Here is a 9,464-nt window from a genome sequence, read left to right on the forward strand (position 1 = left end):
ATTGCTGTAATAACATACTTGACAATGGTCACTTAAGGAAGAAGGGGCTTATTTCAGCTCCATTTCACAGTCTCAGTACATCATGGTAGAAAAGGCACAGTGGACGGAGCAGCTTGGTTCACATTGGCAGGAGCGTGTTTTGGAGCCTTGTTCATTTGGCAGAAAGCAGAGAACACAGGCTGGAACCAGAATCAGGTTTAAACTTCAAAGTCTTGTCCCTAGAGATCACTTCCTTTGACCATGTCACATCTTCTTAAAAGCTCCACAATTTCAAAGCCACAAGCCAAGAACTGATTTTTCCACTTATTTATTTAATCACTATACAGCCTGATTGAAGTCCTCTCCCTTCTTTCCTCACAGTTCTTCTTCACAACTTTTCCCCCCAACCTTCTCCCCTTCTTTGAAGCCCTTATGGGTACCAATCTACCCTGGCACATCAAGTCGCAGCAGGACTAAGCACATCCTCTCCCACTGAGGCCAGACAAGGAAGTCCAGCTAGGGGAAAGGGATCCAAAGGCAGGCCACAGAGTCAGACAGCCCCTGCTCCCAGTGTTAGGGGACCCACATGATAAACCAAACTGCGCATCTGCTACATAGGTGTAGGGGGCCCAGGACCAGTCCATGCATGCCCTTTGGTTGGTGGTCCAGTCTCTGTGAGCCCCCATCAGCCCAGATTATTTGACTCTGTAGGTCTTCTTATAGTGTCCTTGACCCCTCCATTCCCTCAATCCTTCTTCCCACTCTTCCACAAAATTCCCAGAGCTCGGCCTATTGTTTGGCTGTGGGTCTCCTCTGCATCTGTTTCCATCAGCTGCTGGATGAAGCCTCTCAGAGAGCAGTTATGCTGGGCTCCTGTCTGCAAGCATAGCAGAGTATCATTAGTAGTGTCAGGGAATTGGCTCTCTCCCATGGGGTAGATCTCAGGTTGGGCCAGTCAATGGTTGGCCCTTCCCTTGATCTCTGCTCATTTTACACACAAGTCTAAGAAGACATTTCAGATTTAAAACCTAACGAAAGGGTAAGTCAGTCCAGCACCTCTTCCCTTCTGTCTACTCCTGAGTTACCAAGGCAGGACATTCTTTTCTGCTTCTGAAGTCTAGAAATTTTAGAGAGTGAAACTTTTAACTTACATTTGTTCCTTAAAAGGAACAAGGATTATTTTCTTTTAGAATACTTCATATACTCAGGAAATACAGAAAATGATGTGCATCTTTGTAATTCAAGTCCTGAAATCTAATGTTGTGCTTGAAGTAGTTTTACCATTTTCTTTGCCTGTAAAATTATTGTTTTCACTTAAACATTTTAAAAGAAATTATTACTTTTGAAATTGATAAATGGGGATTATATGAATTCATGGTCCATATGTTGCTTTGAAATTTATACACATTGTGTTAGGACTAAATCAAACCAATTAACATAGCTATGATCCCATAACTTATATTTTATGGCAAGAACACTTAAAACCTACTTTTGGCCATTTCAAACATAATACATTGTAAACGCCAATACCTATTATGTTGTACAATAGATCTCTTGAGCTTATTTCTTGTTTCAAGTAAAATTTTGTATTCTTCCCTGCCCAAGCCCCCACCAACATATTGATTACTCTCTCTCTATGAGTTTGGCTTTTAAAATTTCCACATTGAATTTTTTTCTTGTGTGAGATCTCTTTTCTTATACAAATTAATTCCAGTGAAGGGAATTCCTTGTAACACTCAGAATTCAGAATTGAGTATTTTTTATATGATTCATGAAATCTAGGGTAGTTGTGACAAGTGCCTAAAAGTCTTCCGAAAAAGATTACAGCTACCAAGTTCTGCCACTGTGCAGCTGTGTAACCTGGGCTAAGTCACTTACTGTCTTTGAACTTCTGTTTCCTCCTGTGTCCCACAGGAATAAAATGATTCCAGCAGTGCATAGAGTTATTATGAGGGTGATGTGAAGTAAGCCTGCGATGTGATTTCTGGAATACGAAACGTGACTGACTAATCATAAACCTTACAACAAACAGAATTTATGAGTATATTTCCTTATAACCTCCTACTGGGCTGACTGGGGAGAAGGGTGGTTTGAACATACTGTGAATTCTATTAAAGCAGCACTTTTAAGTACTAGGTTCTTAGTAGGTGAACATTAGGCATTTGAACACAAGCACCCCAAATTCTTATAGTAGATGGTCAAAGAAACCCTATTTCTTTCAAAACATTAAAAAAATATTCTTGTATGAGAGATTTTATTTCTCAACTCCAGCCTAACAATATGAAGGTGTTTTGAGATTACATTCAAATGAGAATGTGGAGAAATTGTTTATGCCACAAACCAAGGGTAAATGAGGACATAGGCAGTTTGTAATTGTAGGGGATTTGGGAAAGTTTAGATGACTGGCCAGTGCTGTCACTCACTGAAGGGACTATCCCAGCAAGACAGAGCTGTCCCACAGAATGTGGGGTGTTTTCTTGGCTTGACATCTTTGCTTTTGATTGTCTCTTTTCCTGGGCACAGCACACTCAGAACCTAGCTAACAGTACATTGTTCTTCGGGTAGGCTCTTCTGACTCCTACCCCTACCCCAAGTCTTTGGTTTAGAAGCCTCATCTGTGTTTTTCACAGCATTTCTATCCTTAGTCTCTTTCCACATTTATGAAGGTTAAACAGTGGGAAGGTAGCCAAATAATGTAAACTGTTTATATGCTTATACTGTAAACATTTTTAAAGTGCTTTTAGCTAAATGGAATTTTCTCTCCCCAAAGCCCCAGGTACTTCTCAGTTCTGAGAAAAATGTCTCTCCCCCAGCTTGAATAGAACTGAGAGATAAATGTTCTGGGTAGTTTCCTCCAGCCTTATTCCCACTCCTTCATAAGTTAGGCTTCGACCAGATGGTCTTTGTAATTTGCATTAGTCACGAATGCCATATAACAAAACCTATAAAGTATATTTTAAATTGTGTTTTGTAGACTTACCCAGAATCCCTTTGGCCCAGCCAAGGCTAGTGACTGGGATTCCTCTTTTTCTTTTCCTGGTTAGATGATGCTTGCACACTTACAGGCTCTGCATTGGGAGGAGGAAGGTTGTGTCCACAAGGTTCTGGACACATTCACCTGTGTGTCTGCTTTCACGAGGTCTGTAAAACCACTGAAGGCAAGAATTGCACTTGTGTCCTCTGAGCTCAGCGCACTGCCACTCACATGGGAGTTGTTCACAGATTTTGTTGGATGAAAGAATAATTTATCAATGATGGACTTGATGGTCCTTAAAACCTAAGCCCAAATAATTAGAAAATGAAAGTAGGAACTCTTTCTTTAGAATTAGGGGATCTTCAGCTCTTGGAGTGTTATTATTTCTCAGTTGCCTCTCCACCAAAGGGAAGGCATCTGTCTGTCTGTCTGTCTGTCTTGCCCAGAACAATGAGCCAAATTTTTCTCATAATGTCACAGGGGGGAAAAAGCAGAATAAAAATTCTTTCAATGCTGAAACTATTCATTTGGTTTATGATCTTTTGGATTTGTATATAAACTGTCTTATTTTTCAATCAAATTCTCAGACTTGTTTCTTACTCTTGTAGAGTAAGAAGTGTTGCAAAAGTTTTTCTAAAATGGGTTAGAGGCATACTTCAGACAGTCACAGGTAAAGTTCTGAAGGTACTCCTCAGACAATGGCTTTTTGTCCCCAGGAAACATTGTTGCCTTCTCTGTGGTGGCAACATTGTGCTTGTTAATGATGCTATCATCTTTGGTGAATAAGCCAACTTTCTTCATTTGACAATACAGATGTTGGCTTGCTTACCTGCTGTCTTAGGGTTTTTATTGCAGTGACAAAACACCATGACTAAAAAGCAAGCTGGGGAGAAAAGGGTTTATTTGGCTTACATTTCCATAGCACTGTTCATCACTGAAGGAAGTCATGATAGGAACTCAAACAGGGCAGGAACCTGGAGACAGGAGCTGATACAGAGGCCATGGAGGAGTGCTGCTTACTGGCTTGTTCAGCCTGTTATATAACCCAGGACAATCAGCCCAGGGATAGCACCACCCACAATGGGCTGGGCCCTCCCTCACTGATCTCTAATTAAGGAAATGCTTTTCAGCTGGATCTCATCCAGACATTTCTTCAACTGAGGCTCCTTCCTCTCTGATGACTCTAGCTTGCATCAGTTTGACACACAAAACCAGCCAATACACCCGCTCTCGACCTTTAACCTTTTCTATCAACTTTTCTAGCTTTTACCAAGAGTTAGCACTCTGCGTGTTAACACAGAGCTTGCTTTGTGCAAGGTTTGGTTTCCTCAGATAGAACAGTGATGTTTTCCTCTCTTAGTACAGGGTTTTTAGCTCAGGATGTTCTTGTGTATACACTTATTTGTTCATTGGTCACGTGCTTATGGAAAGCCCATTGTGTAAAAGGTACTGTGTTAGTGGTGAATAAGACAGAGATGTTTCTATTCTCATGTGACAAATATTCTAGGAGAAAGATTTAGAACAAACAGAAAAACAAATTGTACAATGGGATGGGTAGGATTCAGGTAAAAACAATGCAGTAGGATGTGATTGTATGGCTAGTTTAGGTCAATTATCACAAAATGCCAGAGAGAGAGACAGAGAATTGACAAAGGAAGTAGTTAGAACAAAGGACCATAAGGTAGGTTCTGGCCTTATGTGTCTGAGGAAAGCCAGCTTGGCTACGGACTGGAGAGTAGCTGTGATTTTGAGTTAGTCTAACATGTTGGGGTTGGAATGGGGTTTAAATATAGTGGGTAGCGTTTTAAGTAGGAATGGTTACTCTGGCTATTGGGTGGGGAATGACTTGCAAAGGGGCTAAGCATGAAATCATGAAGACCGTCAGGAAGCTGCTATAGTCACCTAAGCTGCTGACAGTGACCCTTACAGTAAGGTGTGGAAATGCAGAGAAGGGGTTAAGTGTACGTGCACAGAAGGGGTGCGAAGCCCCTCTATGTGTGGGAAGAGCATCTGTTAAACTCCATCTATGATCATTATTATCACTGGCTTGGACAAATGCAACTAAACTAAGTAATAGAATGGCATAACAGTGGTCCTCTGAACACACTGGCATTTAGGGTAAAATAGATTGGATAAGCCAAGTATTGTTTGCTCCTGGAGAGTGAATTACTGTTATTTTTTTTCAGTACTGTCACGGTGGACACAGTACTGAAAAAATAACAATACTGTTATTTTCAATACTGTTCTTTATTGCATTTTGAAAGGAAATTTGTCATTTACTCCTTTCAAGACACACTGTTTAGTTGTTTTGTAGGGAAAGAATTCTGATTATCTTCAAATGACAGATGGTGAGAGAGTGCATTCTAAGTTGTGTGTGGGACCTATAATATATGATAGCGATCTGGAATTTATTATGAACAAAGAGTTGGAAAAATTAGGAAGTTAATATCCAGGAGAAACAAAACTTGAAAACAAAGAAACGGGCAGATTGATATAGTTTTAGATACATGCCATACAACCTGGTATCGGACAAGTCAGATGAATTGGGAATGTCCTGAAAGCAACTCACAGTTGCCGAACCACTGAGCTCAAAGTTGGGCAAACATGAAGAGGAGTGATACCACACACATGTCGTTGCTAAGGAGTTACTGGGGCATGGTGGGGAGGGGGAGAAAGCTCTTTTTCTCCCCTCTTAGAAGTGTCTTTGGCTCTGCAGTTGAACAAAGCACATCTCTGCACTCACTCTCCTCAAGACAGCTCATATTTACAAGTGGAATTATTCCGAGACACAGAAGCCTTGAATGAGAGACAGACATCACTGCCATCCTTTAAGGCCATGCTGATCTCTTCAAATGTTAGAATCCACTGGGGTAAGGTTGGCTTTTCAGCTAAGTGACCCTGTCACTTTAGAGTAATCCCTGTAATGAGTGAAAATGTAACAACGCATACTGAAAAAACACTGGGTTCTAAGTGATAATATTCTACTAGATCAAAGGGAGTTTGTTTTCAAAATGTGGACACCAGTATTCTCCAAGCACCACAGCTTCTGGGTAAGCTGAAGCAATTATTCAGGTTTCTTGAGCACACACAGTGCAGCAGTAATTTTGGCACTGCATTCTTTTTTTTTTTCTGCTTTCAAATTTCTATTTTCTTTCTCCTTTTCCTTTTTTCTAAAAATAAATTCAGACACTGTCCTAGTTATGGTTACCATTGCTCTGATGAAACATCATGACCAAAAACAAGTTGGGGAGGAAAGGGTTTATTTGGCTTATACTTCCATATCGCTGTCCATCACTGAATGAAGTCAGGGTAGGAACTCAAGCAGGGCTGGAACCTGGATGCAGGAGCTGACCCAGAGGCCATGGAGGGGTGCTGCTCACTGGCTTGCTTCCCATTGCATACTCAGTCTGCTTTCTTTCTTTTTTAATTTTAGTTTTATTTTTATTAATTACAGTTTATTCACTTTGTATCCCACCTGTAGCCTCCTCCACAGCCCCTCCCAATCCCACCCCTCCCTCTTCTTCTCCTATGCCCCTCCCCCAGTCCAATGATAGGGTAGGTCCTTCTCCCCTTCCATCTGACCCTAGTCTATCAGGTCTCATCAGGACTGGTTTCTTTGTCTTCCTCTGTGGGCTGGTAAGGCTGTTCACCCTTCAGGTGGAGGTGATCAAAGAGCCAGCCACTGGGTTCATGTCAGAGACAGTCCCTGTTCCTATTATTGGGGAACCGTCTTGGACACTGAGCTGCAAGTGTCTGTGCAGGGGTTCTAGGTTATTTCCATGCATGATCCTTGGTTGGAGTATCAGTCTCAGAAAAATACTCCTGTACCCAGATTTTTTGGTTCTGTTGCTCTCCTTGAGGAGCTCCTGTTCCCTCCAGGTGTTTCTATCTCCTCTTTCTTTCATAAGATTCCCTGCACTCTGCCTAAACTTTGGCTATAAATCTCAGCATATGTTTTGATACTCTGCTGGGTAGAGTCTTTCAGAGGCCCTTGTGATAGGCTCCTGTCCTATTTCCTGTTTTCTCCCTCTTCCGATGTCTATCTCATTTGCCTTTCTGAATGAAGATTGAGCATCTTATCCAGGGTCCTCCTTCTTGAAGGACATAAAGTACCTTGTTGTGACTCTAACCAAGCAAGTCAAAGACTTGTTTAAAAAAAACTTTCAGTCACTGAAGAAAGAAATAGAAGAAGAGATCAGAAGATGGAAAGATCTCCCACGCTCATGGCTTAGCAGGATTAACATAGTAAAAGTAGTCATCTTACCAAAAGCAATCTACAGATTCAATGCAATTCCCATGAAATTACCAATACAATTCTTTACAGACCATGAAAGAAAAATTCTCAACTTCATATGGAATAACAAGAAACCCAGAATCACTAAAACAATCCTCTACAATAAAAGATCTTCTGGAGGTATCTCCATCCCTCATCTTAAGCTGCACTATAGAAAAACAGTCATAAAAACTACATAGTACTGGCATAGAAACAGAATGGTGGATCAATGAAATCAAATAGAAGACCCAGAAATAAACGCACACATTTATGGACACCTGATTTTTGACAAAGATATCAAAACCATTCAATAGAAAAAAGATAGCATCTTCAACAAATGGTGCTGGTCTAACTGGATGTCTACATGTAGAAAAATGCAAATAGATCCATATGTATCACCCTGCACAAAATTAAAGTCCAAGTGGATCAAAGACCTCACCATAAAAATGGACACACTAAATCCTGTTAGAAGAAAAAGTAGTGAAGAGCCTTGAAGTCATTGGCACAGGAGACAACTTCCTGAACAGAACACCAACAGCACAGGCTCTAAGATCAACAATCAATAAATAGGACCTCATGAAACTGAAAAGTTTCTGTAAAGCAAAGGAGACTGTCATCAGAACAAAACGACAGCCTATAGATTGTGAAAGAATCTTCACCAACGCTATATCTAACAGAGGACTAATATCCAGATTTTCCAGATTATATAAAGAATTTAAGAGGTTAAACAGCAGCAAATCAAGTAATCCAATTAAAAATGGGATACAGAGCTAAACAGAGAATTCTCAATAGAGGAATATCGAATGGCAGAGAAACACTTAAAGAAATGTCCAACATCCTTAGTCATCAGGGAAATGCAAATCAAAACAACCCTGAGATTTCACCTTACGCCCATCAAAATGGCTAAGATAAAAAACTCAAGTGATAACAACATGCTGGAGAGGATGTGTAGAAAGAGGAACCTTTCCTTCTCCATTGCTGATGGGAATGTAAACTTGTACAACCACTTTGGAAATCATTCTGGTGCTTTCTCAGACAATTAGGAATAGTGCTACTTCAAGACCCAGCTCTACTACTCCTAGGCATATATACAAATGATGCTCAAGTATACAGCAAGGACATTTACTCAGCCATGTTTGTAGCAGCTTTATTTGCAATAGCCAAAAGCTGGAAACAACCCAGATGCCCCTCAGTTGAGGAATGGATATAGAAATTGTGGTACATTTACATAATAGAATACTACTCAGCAATTAAAAACAATGAAATCATGAATTTTGCAGGCAAATAGTGGAATCTAGAAAAGATCATCCTGAGTGAGGTATCCTAGAAGCAGCAAGTCACACATGGTATATACTCACTTAGAAGTGGATATTAGATACATAATATAGGATAATCATACTAAAATTTGTACACCTAAGGAAGCTATTCAAGAAGCAGCCTGCTTTCTTATAGAACTCAAGATCACCAGCTCAGTGGAATGGCACCATCCACCATGGGACCATCTGTCCCACATGGATCGTCAATAAGAAAATGTCCTACAGGCTTGCTTACAGCCCAATCTTAGGGAGGCATTTTCTCAATTGAGGCTCTCTCCTCTCTAGTGATTCTGGCTTGTGTCAAGTTGACATAAGCACAGCATAGATGATAAACATGAAAGCACTTGTCTACAAGGAATATAATAGCCAGCTTTGTCACCAGGATGCATCTTCTTTTTCTTTATTTTTCAGTGTGGGGGAAACACAGGGTCTTGCTATGTGTCACACCGTTACTCAATTACTCCTCTACCCGACATTCCAGCCCTGAAGTAATTATTTTTTATAAGGTATGTTATCACTAAGTTGCCCAAGCTGGATTTGAATTCTCTCTATCCTCCAGGCATGCCTTCAGTTCACTGTTCTCCTACCTCTGTCTCCCCAAATATCTTGATCATAGAGCACAAACCCAGGAAGATGTACCTTTTCAGTACATAAAACAAAATCGTTTAAAATGTAAGCAAAACGCAGCATTCTCTACGCTGTGTCCTATGAATCACTAAGTATTCAGGGTACTCCTTGAAAGACTTTTCAGACTTGGCTCTGTCTGTCCATCTCAGACTTGCTTGTGTCTCACATGAAACCTCTTCTGCCTCGTGGTCAGCCACATCTCATCACACGGATACAAGAAAATTCATAGAAGGAGCTACTCCCCGCCCCCAGGCAGTAGCTGATATTGTCATCTTCCTCCAACATGCTTCAAGAT

Source organism: Psammomys obesus, unplaced genomic scaffold, assembly GCF_907164565.1.
Source record: "Psammomys obesus unplaced genomic scaffold, mPsaObe1.curated_primary_1811, whole genome shotgun sequence".
In the NCBI taxonomy this organism is placed as follows: domain Eukaryota; kingdom Metazoa; phylum Chordata; class Mammalia; order Rodentia; family Muridae; genus Psammomys; species Psammomys obesus.